Below are 16,313 nucleotides of genomic sequence, written 5' to 3' on the forward strand. Positions count from 1 at the left end.
TTCAGATTGTATTCAATGTATTACGGCTCTTGTACACCACCTGAAATCCGTGATGATTGAGGGCTGTTTGGATTGGGTTGGTGAGCTTTGGATAAAAAGGAAGGCTGATCCTTTTAATGATCTCCTTTTCCGGCCTAAGTGTTGTTGCATTATTCCTGTGCTTCTTCCTCTCATGTTTTCTCAAAATTTTATCCACAAACTCCTTTTCGTACCCGTTCAACTCTGCAGCTTTGTGGATCCTGTTCCTCTCCTCGATGAAATATTCTCTCTCCATAGGTATGTTGTAGAGACGATGGGCCATGGAATGAAATGCTGCTTTTTGCTTGGCTCCAAAGTGATTTGAGTCTGATGTAATATACCGATCCGTCGAAGTTGGTTTTCTATATGTTCCAAATTCAAGTTTATTATCTTCCCTCCTGGAGATCATCAAATCGAGGAAAGGTAATTTACCCCCTGCTTTTTGCTCAACTGTAAATTAGATGGTTCTATGTCGCGAATTTAGTAGTTCAAACGTCTGGGACAAATACCGCTATTTGACTACTGCGAAGACATCAGACTCCAGACTCGAGGGAAACACCTCTCTTTCTCTAATCCAACTTCGAAGTAACTAAAGAAGAGATTTGCTAGAAGCGGAGAGAGTTTGCTCCCCATGCTGAGGCCGAAAGTCTGCTTGTAGAACTTACCTCTGCATGAGAAATAGTTCTGGTTCATACAAACTTCTGCCACCGAAAGATACGCCTCAATTTGGTTTTAAGACATTTAGAACGATGTCAAATGCCCCAAAACCAAATCGAGGCGTATCTTTCGCCAGATTATCAATTTATTGTTGATAAACGTTCAAAATTTCATTCAATTCGGTTCACTGGTTTCCGAGACATGACAGCTTAAAAAGTTGTTGTTCAAACGATAGTGTTTTACTAAAATGGTTTTAACTTTGTAGTTAGTTGTAACCATTAGCCAATCGAGCTCAAATTTGTACCAATGATTAACATATAATAGACTGACAAACAGTTAAAATTTGAGCAGTTTTTATGCACTTCATGAAAAGTTATAGCATGTCGATCTTTTTTGTAAGAGAAAAAAAAAGTTGCTTATCCCAAACATTTTGACCACTCCCTGTATTTACTGCAATTATTTTCAACATTTTCACACAGTTTAAATTTTTGCAAGTGCTCCTAAAAATCCAAATTTTGCCATAACAAAATTGACCATATTTTTTGTTCGCTGCCAAATTTTTAACTCAATCGGTCACAGGAGAACAAAGATGCAAAATGTCAAAGTTGACTTTTTTGCATGAAAATTGGCTTTCACTACTATTTTTATGAACACACGGAAAATCTATGTTTTATATAAAAAAAATCCAATTTTGTTTCCTCTTGCACATTTTTTATTTTTCATCGATTCTCAAGAAAAATAAAAAATCGAGAAAATATAGTTCGTAGCATTTGAAACCAATGTGCAACTTGACAATTTTTGAGGCTGTAAGTGAACCTTCTACATAACAATAATGATGGTTTATGGAAAATTTAAATTACTGTATATTACTCTCAGTGTATTTTTTATCCTAAATATCTTAAAATAACCTCAAACGCCTTCAAAGACTTTTCTTCTTTTTTTTATTCAGGGATTTTCTGCCGTAGGCTGGTTCATCCCGGAAACATCATTCAAATACATCATTTCAATTCAACTAAAAGTATTTGAGTTATTTTTTACAGAAACTACCGTACTTTAGATTTATTTTGTATATTATTGGGATTTTTTCATACGCCCTTTTCAAAAGTTGGATATAGAATACATAAGTGACCCGATTTCGTCAGCCCCTTTCCGGAACACTGTTTTTGCGCCCCTCAAAAATCTAAACACTTTTTATCCCTCTATGTTCTGCCTTTCAGCAGTAGTTTGATGATAATCTTAAATGAATTGATTAAAGTTTGACCGTTAGATAATGAGAGCAAAAAGTTCGTCGCAAAATTGGGCTGACAAAATCGGGTCCGTACTGTATTTCAAAACAAATAACATAGAAACATTTTCAGATACATTCTTTTTGGTAATAACTCTCTCACAATTTTTTAGTGTTTGATAATTCATTTGGATATTTCTTCGACGGTTTCTTTGAGAGTTCTATCGACACTGGTCCCTAGTCCCACTGAAATTTGTTCAGCAATTCCAGTGGCTGTAATTTCTTTTGGTAATTTATTTGGTAACATCTTTGGGAATTGCCCACTTCAGAAATTTGTGTACTAATTTCAGTGACCATTTTTTTTAAACAATTCTTCAAATGGATTGATTTTTTTTCTAAAATTTCTAAAGGAAACTTTTTTTGATAATTTTTCTGGATATTCTTTATTTGAAATTTTTCTACTGTAGGAATTCTCAGAGGACTTTCGATTTTTTTTTTCCAAAACTATTGTCATAAATTTTCCTATGGAGATGCTTAAGAAAGATACCGCAGAAATTCACAAACTTAATTCTCAAAATAATTAGTTGAAAAATTGTCTAAAAGAAAATGTTCATAGAAATATTCGAAAACAAATTTCAAATACATTGCTTGGAGTTCTTTTTTTTTAAATATAATTGCCTAAAAATTCCAAAGTAATTGCCGAATCAATTCCAAAACTATTCCGAATATATTCTCAAAGAAAATGCAAAAGGAATTTACCTATAAAAAATGGCATGTGGAATTATCAAAATAACAAGCGAAGATTCTCAAACACATTTTCGAAGCAAATTCCAACGAAATAGGAAATCAGGAATGGAAATCAGGAACATTCAAAAGCACTAAAAAGTTAATAAAGACATTTTTTACAAAATTTTCAAAAAATGAAATTTATAAAATTATAAGTTTCAAAGGGATTGCTGAAAATACTTCTAAGAAAGTGTCGAAGGAATTTCCCACGGAATTGTTGAAACGAATAATTGAAGAAGTTCTGGAAAAACAGCTGAAGGACTTCCTGACAAATTTTCGAAGTTTTTCTCAAATGAATTGCCGAAGCATAAAATGAATTTCCCAACAAACTGCAAAAAAAACACCAAATTATTTCATTAAAGTTCACAAAAAGTTTTGAACAACAGGTTTTTGGTACATTTTGGTATGCGAAAAAGACAAAAAGCAAACTCTTGCAGAAGTCTTTTGAAAATTTTGGATTGAATTATTGGGAAAATGTCTAGGGTGCACATACCACAACTATGGCATTTACTTAAGGAAAAATTTTCCTACAAAATTAATGAGTAAATAAAATGCAAGAACGCCGAAATTTAAGAAAAATGTTTGTTTTTTTATCACGATCTCAGTAAGTTTTGAAGTTTTAGGTACTATAGCCATAACTGGTACATTGAGCTTCCAAACAGATTCCAAAAATTTATTAAAAGAGAGATTTTTTTATTACCATTCAAACTGGTACGAAGATTCTTAGATTTTTTTAATTTATTTTTTACTAGTGGGACTCATATAAATATGAACAAAAACTAAATTTAAAAAAAAATCAGGATCGCCAGTTTTTTCGGAAAACGACAGTGGATTTTTTTTTCTCCCAGAGACACCACCTACTTTGAAAAATTGTAACTCAAGAACAAAGCATCGAAGACACAATATTTTCCGTGTAATCATAAGCATATTTTCTCAGTAATCCAAACAAACAAAATGAATGTTGTTTTCCACAAAATTTTTTACCCGAAAATCAATTGAAAAAGTCGGAAAATCTATTTACGAAGCACGGTAAATTCACAAAAAAAAATTGACAGGAAATTTGATAACCTATATTCTGTACAATTTTCATGATCTGTTTTTTTTTCGTTTCTGAGTAATGACCAAATTTGTGGAAAATCAACCAAAATCACCGAAATTTCCACAAAATTGGTCGAAAAAAACACATTTTGAAAATTTCACAGAATAAAGCTTAAAAAATTTCCTTCCAAGCATATATTTTTGGAATTGTTCTGGACTTTGTAAACAGTTTTTACGAACAGTTTTTTCTTACTTTCCAACCGATATTTCTCAACAGTGGAAAATTTAGTGAGGAGCTTCTCGTGCTAAATCTTGTAAACTCTGTATGATGAAGACTTTGTGGGAAAACATCAAATCGGAATTATTCTTAATAATCAAAGTACGTAGATTGAGTCGTAATACATCTGTCGGGTTCAACTTTTCATTCTTTGCTTCTATGTAGTAGACCTGCAAAATTAAATCTGTCACAGTAAGTAGCCACCTACCGCAACAAACTGCAAATGCCAAAACCCTTATCTTCTGACCCCAATTCGCAGCACCGTTTTCTCGCACCTAATCGCAGAATCTTCTCAGGTGAATCTTTCCCAATGATGGTGGCCGACGGACCCTCTGCTCGTGAACGGACAATTACCATTATGCCATCTCTATCCTGTTGGATAACTGTCATGCCAATCATCATGACTTAGAAGTACGAGAAAAAAAATGACCCCACCAGCAATTCGCTTATTTATGGTGGCAAAATTGGCCACATTAAAGCGCCGAGGGTCGCCATTTCAAACGATTAGCACTGGATAGCACTGTGTGTCCATTTTTTCTCACTACCACACCAGACGTCTAAGGGGTGCGCCAAGATTGAGGTGGCGTCTGTGACATTTAGCTGCCATTATTCGGTGAGTTTGCGGCAAAATTGAGAGGTAGGTAGGCCATAAAGAAATGCGATGACATAAAAAATGGGGTGACCTATCTTTCATTCGGCTAAGTATGTACTTTCGTGAGCAGTTCGGTCCAGAAAACGGTTCACCAGGCAGGAAATGACCCGTTCTGGGATTGATTGCAGTCAGACAGCTAGCTTTCACGAAAAAGGCCCAAAAAAACTGCCATCCGACAAAGATTGATCGAGTTTCCGCTTCGAATCTCTTTGTTCGATTGTTCGCGACGTGTTAATTAAGAGAATTGCTAGTTTCTCACCATTAAAAACAATCTACAAATTGACAAGATATCCAGATAAGATTCTCTGAATGAAGATGCTCTAAACTCGGTTGTTGTATAAAGTGCCGGGAAAAAATTCTATTTAATTATGTAACTGATGAGCGGCTTCGTTTTTTACGATCATTTTCCCCTCCGCTATGACCACAATCACTGGAGGGGGGCTATGATGGGGTAAAGAACAACAGTGACTATCATTATGAGAAGATGATTCCATCCCGGTTCTCCAAGGGCGGTTCCGTTCAGATGACCATCACGGCCATTCACTGCCAGGCAAATAAGCATAATTGGTTGATTTTTCCTGTTCACGCCTGGATTTAATCCAGGTCTTTAGAGCTGATCAATTACTGTGAGAAATGGAAACATCGTGAATTGGGGTCTTAGCTGATGAAGCCCGGATTAACGTTTATAGAAGAAAGCATGGTTGAGCACTTTATTTGTCAATTCGGAAAAAGGCAAAAAGCACGCCGAGCGCACACATGATCGGTAATTAATTAGCTGGCAGGATTAATTGAGAACGATTAGATAGCTGTTTCACAATTAAAAATAAACTTGATCCGTAGATTATACGGAACAAATGTCGATGACCCCCACGTTCGACTAATGAAGTCAAGCAAATCTTAAATCTGCTGGGAAATCCAAACCGCTACCAGATACCGAAAAAGAAGCGGTGTACCTAATGGCTCACCATTAACCTATTATTTACGATCAATTCACATTTTACTGTGTCACTAAATCTGAGCACCGAACCGAAGAATCACTCCCCATTCACAGTTGGCGCTTGGAGGAAAATCCCGATTATTTACGACCTAGTCACCCGAGTGTATTACAAACAATTATCGTTCGTTCTTTCTTTGTCCCAGCGACCGACATAGCGCTGCTGGCTGTTCCTAAGCTGACGACGAAGCTGTAGGGTCCCTAAATGCTCATCTCACGTGTGATCAGCGGATTTGCTAGACGTATTATGTTTCCATTCAGCCTCCCTCTACTAAGTTACACTATTACAGTTGGCCGCATTTCGTTCCGCGTTTATTTAGCTCACCCATGCTATACTATACGACCGGGTACCACATACTTACCGAACACCGGCCGCCAGGAAGATTATCTTCCGAATGCGGTTTAAAGCGGTGGAAGGTATCATACTTCGTGAGCCCATGCGGATGGAAGGTAGAGCATGAAACTAATTTTTATAGATTTTTCCAAAGGGGGGGGGGGAGGGGTGGTTGGTTTGGTTGGGGTATATTAGTCAAAGCTATAATTGTACCATTTCTTTTGTTAGGGCCTGATGTCTGTCAGTAGAAAATTAAGAGCACAGAATCATTGAAACATCCATTTAGGTAAAATCTATTTAGGTCCGTTTATTTAGGTAACGTTACCTAAATGGAATTTGATTGTGTTCAGAGCTGTTAGTCTGATTTACGAGAAAAAACAGAATGAAGAGTTATGGGACGTATATGAAGTATTTAAGGGTAAAAAGTTTAAGAGCTCAGATACTCCCTGGAGTTTAGGCCATCTGATCTACAAGCGTAATCAGTGATCTATTGGAGCATTATGAATGAAATTTATGCTTGCATAGCCTCATGAAACTATGTGCTGCCAAGTGATGAGTTCATTGTCAGTTTGAGGATCTCCAATAACTTCCTTGAGTATAGGTCATCAGATCTACTAACGTATTTGGTTGTCTCTAAGAGATTTACGACTAAGGTACATACTCACACAACCTCAGGTAACTATGATCTATTAAGTTTTGAGTTCGACGAATCTTTAATGGTCTCCAAGAACTCTCTTGAGTATAGGTCATCGAATCTCTGCAAAATTTACCAAAGAGCCCCGGAAGCCCCCTAAAGCCCCTGTGAAATATCCTGAAATGCCCTGAAATGCATTAAAACGCATATGAAACCCTGCTTAAACCTGCCCTGTAACGCTTTGAAAAGCACTGAAACACCTCTAAAACCCCTTTGAAACCTGCGTGAAAGTCACCTGAGAGCCTCTAAAGCCCCCAAAAAACCCTGTGGAACCACCTGACACGCCCCGAAACGCCTTGAAACGCTTTGGAACGCCTTGAAACGCTTTGAAACGCTTCTGAAATTCCTATTAAACCACCGTGAAATTTACCTGAGATCCTCTGAAGCCCCCCAAAACCCATGTCAAACCCCCTGAAACGCCCCGATACGCCATGAAACGATTTGGAACGCCGCTGAAACCCCCGTGAAGTTCACCTGAGAGCATATGAAGCCACCCTCTGAAACCTCCTAAAACGCCCTGAAACGCCAGGAAGCGCCTCTGACCCTCCCCTGTCTGTATTAACGAGGCCCTAGGCTAGTTCATCTCGGCACCCACGCTTCAATTCCCTCCCGGAAGGAAGAACTCACATTTTGCGAATTTGTCGGGAGTGAGATTCGATCCCAGGTCCTTGGCGTGATAGTCACGTGTTTTAACCATCACACCAGGTCCGCTCCAAGTTCTATTTAGCCAGTCCCGACTCATTACCTCAATGGAGGTTCGGAGTGTCTAACGTACATTAATGTTGTATGAATAAATGTAATTTCAGACAAAATTGTTCATTTTCCACATGATGATAAACTTAGGTGTTCTAGTAGCAGGGATGGCAGGTGATTTTAATCATAAATCTGTATCGAGGTTATCAAAGATTTGCATTTATCAGTATTTTCAATATATATTATCTGTATAACCGACTTTGTTTGAAAATTGCCGAAATTTCAACTACTAATCTTTCAATAATGGGTTTTACCGCAATCTTGTAGAAAAATACCGAATTTTCATTAAATGTTATCGTTTATTTGCAAATCTCTAACAAAGTTCGGCCAAACCAATTTTTCCGGTAAAAATATTGACACTGTTGAGATTTCGGAAAAATATTTGCAAGCTACAAAGCAAACACCAGTTAAATAATTCTGAATTTTCAGTAACATTTTTCTGGAATCTAGCATTACATTGTGCTTTATCAGCACAAATTGTTTGATGTTTTAGAAAAGTGCGCTGAAATCCTGCAATTGGTATTGCTAAATGCAATCAGCATGGCAAAAACCAGAAAAAATGATGGTTATCTGGCAAAAATGATGAGGGAGTAGCATTGCGATGTTGTTTAAAAACATTTGTATTAAGAAACCTTTGAATATTTGAGCAATACAATGTTTATTTACACTTTAAAGTAATTCTAAATTTTTTTATCATCATATTAATTACATTCAAAAAATCAAACTTGAGGGCTTTTCAAATATTGGTTGAAAGTCTCCGAATTTGAGGCATACATTTTGAGATTAAGATGTGCGCAATGGCTATGAAAAACGCTCATAATGCATGCTTATTGCATATTTAGGACGTTTGATAAATTTGCAGAAGTTAAATTAGGATGAAAGTTATTCCAACAGAATAAAAATATTTTGAAAATTGATTTCCAATGTAAAAAATATGAATAAATAAATGTATTTAGACTCTGAATAATTTTTGTCACTTTATTTTACATCTTGATGATTACATGCGGAACAAATACGTGGAGGAAAAATCTGTACCGTAATCCGGGGTCAAATTGATCACTTTAAAACAACTTTTGAGGATAACATTAGTGACAATTCAAATATTGCCAAAATAATTTCTGTTAAATCAGAACCCAGTGGATCTCCATGAAACCATGTGACAGAATTTGGTTCAACAAATTTAAACTTTTAGTTAAATTACTTCAAAAATCAAAAAATTGAGGATGCCACTTTGGGGCGAAATTGATCAGTATACAATTGAGCATCGGTTTAAAAGAAAAAAATCCTTATCCACCTATTTTTGCTCTTCTAAACCCGAATAACGCATTAAAACTCTTACAACTAGTGAATTTAACACTTAAAATGCAAGATTAAATTTTGAAATTTCCCTCTTAACGCCTAAAGGTAGGCAATTTCCTTTGTAAACAAGTGATTCCTGTTACAATAAATGACTTTTTCGTCAAAAAAAGCAATTTTTTCAACTTATTCATATTCAGAATAGCTTCATAACTTTCCAACCAAGGTTCCACACAAATGTTAAAACAAAAAAATCACGGGAAGTTCTAGTGGCAATCGATTGTTTTAAGCAACGATTTCAGCTAAGTGAGAAATACATTTCAAATTTTCTAAAAAATAAGGCAAAACTAACTTTTTTCTAAACAAATAAAAGTCTAAACTCATCTCTAGTCATCTATGAACTAGATAAGGTAAGAAGTTTGAGATCATTACGACGCTTAGAAGTTCCTGGTATGCAATGACATTTAGTACCCAAATGATCAATTTCACCCCGCTGATCAATTTGACCCCGGTTTACGGTACCACAGTTTTGAAATCTGTATTTTACTGTACTCTGTATCCTGTCTGCATTGACCTCCAAAAATCTGTATAATACGGAAAAATCTGTATATCTGGCATCTCTGTACCCGAGCTTGGGCAGTCGTATCAATCTTTGCTTGTTCCTTCTTCTTCTTCTTCTTTACGACTCAAAGTTCGCATTGGGACTTCAACTTAGAGTTCTTAGAGCACCTCCACAGTTATTAATTGATGGCCTTTCTTTGCCTGCCTTTGCATGAATTTGTATATTGCCTGCCTTTGCATGAATTTGTATATTGTGTGACTTTTAAGGTAAAACAATGGTTTTTCATAGCTCATTACATAAGTCATGAATGGTCCAAATTTCATTTAATCCGGTTCATTGAATCCGGAGATACTTATAACAGCTCAAAGTTGGCTATCGGATAATTATACCCTTTTCAAGAACCTTTACTTCGTAGAGAATAACCCGATCTTTTCCAAATTTGGACCATTGATACACAACTAGTTGATGAACTTACAGTGAAAATTTGAGAATATGTGATGCTTTTTTCAAAAAGTTACAGCTAGTTGAACATTTTTTGAAAAGTGAAAATTATGCCTGTCCCGGTCATTTTGTCTATCCTTTGTACCTAATCTTAAATACTCCAACTGTTCTTAACACAATCAAATTCTATTTAGGTAACGTAACCTAAATGGAGGGACATAAATAGATTTTACCTAAATGGATCCTACGTAGATGGAGGTTTGAGTGTAACTCGTTGAGGTATTTTTGTCGATGATCTATACCTTGTCTTGGTATGATATCTAATTCGTTCCTGCTCGGGTATAGACCTTCAGGATGTTTCCATGGATTCCTCTGGGGATTTTTCAAGACATTTTTACAGAAATCTGTTATGATTTACAGCAACCTCTCTAAGGAATCCTCCAGTGATTTTTCCAGGGGCAAATCAAGAAATTCATTTAGAGAATTCTACAAATACAAATATTGTGATCGTTTTTGTATGAAGCGTGTTTTTGCGGAATTGACATTACCGCTCTCAGTACTACGTGTGTATCATATGCCCAAAATGAACATAAACCACAAGTCTTCGTGTGATATCCCCGTCTTGTTGTTTCACTTGTCCACCTCGTGTCTTTATTTGATATCCCAGTCTTGTTGCTCCACTTGTCCACCTCGTGTCCCTTCGAAAATCGTCTGTATGTATCGTTACAGGTTGTTTGTCCACTCTACGTTTGACCAGCAGCAATACGCCACACCAAGCTGTCACGTGTCAACGAAAAACCCCATCACCCTATCCCTTCCTCTAATATTTTTGTTCCCCCTAACCTCGACCAAACCGCGAGTTTTTCGTTTCCCCAAAACTAACATAGCTTATAAGACAAAAACATGAAATTGTAAATAATTCAACAGAATTCGGCTCCGTTATGCCTGTTGGCGCATGAGCCTTAAATAAATGATTAAGTAAAAAAAACTTCACAATCGCTCTTCAACTGTATTGTTTCCTTTGATAGAATCAGAACCTTTTTATGGAGTTCAAAATTCACATAAAAAACTTTGCCGATTTTGTCAGCCTAAAATACAATCAAGGTCCCACTGATGCAATATTCCAAAGGAACGCCTATAACTTACGCCACGCTTTACGAGGAGAGGGGGAATTCAACATAGAGTGATGACCAATACAAAAAACTTCAGCCGTCTCATTAAAACAGTAGTCATACTGGAAAGGAAAAAAAAATACAATTTTGTGTTACGTAATTTATGGACGTCCCCTAATTCAAATTTCTGATTACTTCACTGCTTCATGCACATAAATTAACAAAAACATACTTTTACAAACGTTTTCAAATTCTATTTTAATATTTTTTTCGTGATTCGATTATCCGGAGAATTCGATTATCCGGAGTGAAATAAAAACCAATACTCCGGATATTCGAGTCCGACCTGTATATCGAATTATATTATGATAATTTCATAATTTACAAATAATCACTATGCCATAAATGCCCCCAGCTATGTTTTTTGCACCATCTGTCGCAATCAGCTCGACATTTTTCATTCCATCGAGTGAAACATTCCCTATTGCATACCACGACGACACTATGATATCCAAGGAAAGTGAAAATTCGTTCCGATCCACGCGCTCCGGTTTGTCACGATTTTCTACGGGCACTTCCTCTCCACGAATAATGGCTTCGGCAACCTGCGGCCGGGTATCAATGATTCGTAGCAAAGCAAGCCACTAACCTGGCGGGCGGTCCTCGTCCTATCCTCTAAACTCCAGCTGAATAATTAATTCAAAGCTCCGAAACGCCCGGATTGTCAAATCGCCCGGCAGCGACACAACGGAGCTTTCATCATCTGGCGGGCGTGCAAAAATCTCCGGACAGGGAGAAATGTTTGCCAAGTTGTTTCTTCGATTATTGCTTTCGGTATTACTGAAAACCCTGTCCCGCCAGCAGCAATTTCGGACGCCTCGCCACTCGATCTATTGGTAATGTTGACTTTTCGCTTTTGATTCCTCAAAACTCAGATGCTAGGGTAGGTATACCGTTGGAAGTCGTCCAGCTTGAATAGGAAACAGAACGAATTAATTTCTACGCCTCGGAACATACATATTTTCGATCTATTCCTCGAGGGAATCAATATCGGATCGGGAAGGGATCGGAGACACACGGGTGGTGCATAAATTCGGTAAAATTGCTGGCAGCATGTCACGCTATTTTGCCATGTTTGGTCGCGGCGCATATTTTATGCTCCGCGCGCCGTCCGATGTCGATCGAAAACGGTTCGGTTCGAGTTGGTTGTGTGTGATGCCTTCGCTAGGCCCAATGATGCGAGGGATCTTTGGTTGCCATGGTGGTTCGAAGGTGGGAGGAGATCACGTTGTCTCTTTATGAGCCGTGAATCGTGACAATTTGGTTTATCTCCGCCGGGAAGAGCTTCGTCAGTGAAGAAACAAACTGTGATTGGGGGAGAGTGGGGACACGAGGTTGAATGAAGTATCTCACTGGTACTGGTTGATATTTGTGTTGTACATTCCACAGGAACTGTCACAAAAAGCATTTCCTGGTTAACTTACAGCATGGCAACCTTGAAGCAAGTGTGAAAAGTATCATACCCAGAACGATAATAGATATTCTTAAAGTTGATCATGATTAATGGAGGATGATCCATCAGATTTTTTTGCCCTTCCTGGAGTATAGCTCATTAGATTTACAAACGTAATCCTATTGAAGCATTTTGTTAAGTTCAATGTATGTTTCAGAGCCATTCAGGAATCCCATGAAACCCCGTAGGTCCAATGTGTATTCGTTTCCCTTATAAAGCCTCTGAAATTCCCTGAAAGCCTCTAATACCCTTCAACCCTAGTAGGATGTTGGGGTCAATATGAGCCAGACTGGCTCGCTGAACGTGCAGTACGTCATCGTTGTGCGCTTAGCCTAACATCTTGGGAGGGTTAAACTATATTCCTTAAGTCCCTCTAAAACCCTCCTTTAACCTCCTGCAATCCCCCTGAAAGGCTCCTGAAATACTACCAACAAATACACCTCCCTCCCAACGAAACCCACCTAAATCAATTACCTTCACAAAACATCCACAGCATTCCACTGAATGCCTCCTGAATCCTACCTAGAATTCTCAAAACTACATAAGTCTTCCTAAAAATCCTTCGAAATACCCTAATTTGACCTGAAACTCCCTAAAATTCCCTTTAAGCCCCAGAAACTCCACTGAAAACCCTCCGAAACACTCCTTGAACGCTTCTGGAACCCCCTGAAACTTCTGGAATCTGGAATTCTTCCCCGAATTGTCGAATACCCTCTAGAGTTCTCCTAATGTCTTTTTGGGACTCTACCGCGTCCCCAACTGTAAACCCATTCCATGAACGGGTGATCATGAATACATATGGAAAATCTCCCGAAACTCTTCTGATATCCATCCCAAAGTCCCGAATGCCTGAATCCCCCTAAGCCATAATACTCCCTTCCAGCAAACCCCTCTAAAAACTTTTCGAAATCCACTTTAGTATCCTGAAGGCTGAAGTGAATACCCCCGTTGCTTTGGCCCTGGGTGCTGCGGATAGAATCAAAACGGTTGTCTGGATATCTCCATTCACCACTGTTAAAATACAGGGGATTCAGAGCTTCAGACTTCCTCATATAATTCTTTTAGGATTCTAACAAATATTCCATAGGATTTCTTCACGAACTTCTCTGAAATTTCTTCAAGGGTTTTATTTTCTTCAGGGCTTGGTCAGTAATACTTTAATCAAGATAGTTGGTACACATTTTTCAAAGCTTCCTTACATAAAAAAAACTTCATACATTTATTATGGGCATTTCTCTAGAAATTACTGTGAATAAAAATCCGAGAATTCGGGAAAAAACATGTTGGAAGGAATCTTTGAGAATCTCTTGCCAGAATACTCCGTGCTGAAGAAAAATTTTCTGAAAGTTTTCCTGCTACAAATCTTAAAATAATTCCTTACATATAGCATTATAGCCTTCTTATTGTATCACGTTGGGAACAGCTCGCTAGCGTAGTGTAAGGTTTGGGTCAAAAATTACCCTGATGCCAAACGAGGGCTAAGGATGACACACATGAAGGGATTGTTATTCAATCTCCTGAAGAATTTCTGGAGAATATCCTAGCAAAACTGTTGAAGGAATTCTTAAATACCTGAAGCAACTCCTGGAGGAATCCCTGCACGCCCTCCTGAAGAGTATTCGTGATCTCGTATGGAACTTTTGGAAGATATAACTGGAGAAACTCCTAGAGGAACCGCTAAAGAAACTCCTGAAGAGAATGCAGAAGGAATTCCTGAAAAAACATTGCTCGAAGAATCTCCTAATGAACTCCTGGAGGAATCTCCCTGATGGAACTTATGAAAGAATCCCTGATGAAACACCTGAAGGAATCCCTGAACTTTCAGAGTAAACCATTTAGGATTTCCTGGAATCTTGAAGAAATTCCCGGGAATATCTTCAGGATTCATTCATTAGAAAAACTGCAGAAAAAAAGATCTAAAGGAATCCCTCGAGAATCTCTTAGAGGAATTCATGAATTATTTCCTTGACTACTTACTTACTTTCGGTCTTGAAGAATTATTTCCATGAGGAATCAATAAATTAACTCCTGAAGGAATCTCTGAAGAAATGCTTGGAGAAAATCCTTAACCAACTCCTGTGGAATACCTAAAGAAATCCCCAGAGAAGCTTGTTGAAGGGTTCCTGAGAGAACTCCAGAAAGAACTCCTAAATGAATCTCTGAAGAAACAGCAATGGAAATCCCAGGAGGAACTCCTTTAAGAATCGTTGACGCAACTTAAGGAGAAACATCTTAATGATCTGAAGGAGGAATTAACATTAACTCATAGAAGAATCCCTGAAGAAACTGTTGCAGGAGTGTGAATAATTTTCTAAAGAAATCTCCGATAAAACTCCGGGATTCCTGAAAAACTTCTTGAATCCCTGATGGAACTTTTGGATGAATTTCTGATGAAATACTTATAGGAATCTCTGAGGAAACTCCCAATGAAATCCCTGGCGGAATTGCTGAAGGAACCACTACTGATACACGCTATGTCCAAAGGGAAGTATTATGGAAAGTGAATGTACCTCAGAATTTATTCGCTAGAACCATATTTTTGGACCTCTAGATTCAGAAAATGTTTGGTTTAAAATAATCCATCTTGGGTTTTTTTTCCATACATTTTTATATGGGACGAAATTGACCTAAAAATGACTTTTTTCGATATTTGTATGGGAAAATAGGAAAAAAATCAAAAATATCGAAAAACCCAAGATGAAATATTTTAAACCGCACAGATTCTGAAACTAGAAGTCCGATGCGACGATCCTATGGAATAACATTTGAGGTACATTCGATTTTCATAATACTTCCCTTTGGACATAGCGTGTGATAGGAATCCAGGATGAATGGGATGAATCTCTGAAAAAATCTTTAGGTAGCTGGTGTAATTTTTGGACGCAACTCCTGAAAGAATTCCTGACGGAACTCATGGAGGAACCTCTGGATAAACTCCTGGAAGAATCCTTGAAGGATCTTTCAAAGCAGTCCCTGAATAATCATTTGGAGATTCCTGAAAGAACTGCTGCAGGAATCTTTGGACCTCCCACAATAATCTCTGAAGTAGCACCCGGTGGAATTTTCGAAGTTCCTTTAGATCTTCATCTTAAAGTTACTTCATGAGTTCCTCTTGGAGTTCCTAAGATAATTCCTTGAAACATTCTCCCAGGAGTTCCTGCAGGGATCCATCCAATAGCTCCATCGGAGACTCCTCCAGGAGATCCTTTAGATATTATTTTAGGAATTCTAGCAGGACTTCCACGAAGAAAATGTCAATCAACATACGGTATGCAAGAGATCATTGAGGACTTCTTTCAAAAATTTCTCTGAATATCTGGGTCTATTATTTTGAAAATTTTCCTGTACGGATTCCTGAATAAACATCCTTAGAAATCTTTTAAAATACTCCCGTTGGAGCTCTTGAAGTAACCCTGAACTCCTGGAATAATCCCTGAAAGAACCCGAGGAGGAATATCTGAGAGAAGTATTGAAGGAATCCCTGAAGATGCTCCTGGAGGAACTCTGGACGAAATTTCTGTAATCATAGTTGTAGAAACTTCGAAAGAAATTACTGAAGAACCTTCTGGAAAAATCCCTGAAGAAACTATCCCTGAAAGAACATCTACAACAATCACTTAGCCCTTTGAAGCCGTAATTTTTCCATGCGTTATTATAAAGTTTTTTCCACGTATTTATGTGGTTTTGGTGCTCAACAGCATAAAAATGGTAGAATAGGATACAGAATATTTTTTTCTTGATATTCTAGGTCATCCAAACTGTTCTTGAGTTTAGATCCTAAAGTCTACGGGTGTGACAGTAACTTCTTTCATTATACGGAGCTACAATTTGTAATCTATCATGTCCAGTAAGTCTTCTGAAAGATCAACAGACAGTATCAGATCAGTCGGGATATCCCAGGTCATCCAAACTGTTCTTGAGTCTAGTTCATAAAGTCTATGGGTGTAACGGTAACTGCTTT

At 37.7% G+C, this 16,313-nt stretch overlaps 1 protein-coding gene across 1 annotated transcript in view; it reads left to right on the top strand.

Moving 5' to 3' along the window:
* The window catches only part of LOC109410775 (mucin-3A), a 619,568-nt gene that overhangs the window by 146,791 nt on the left and 456,464 nt on the right, over positions 1 to 16,313 (top strand). The window lies entirely within an intron of this gene.

Source organism: Aedes albopictus, chromosome 2, assembly GCF_035046485.1.
Source record: "Aedes albopictus strain Foshan chromosome 2, AalbF5, whole genome shotgun sequence".
Taxonomy (NCBI): Eukaryota; Metazoa; Arthropoda; class Insecta; order Diptera; family Culicidae; genus Aedes; species Aedes albopictus.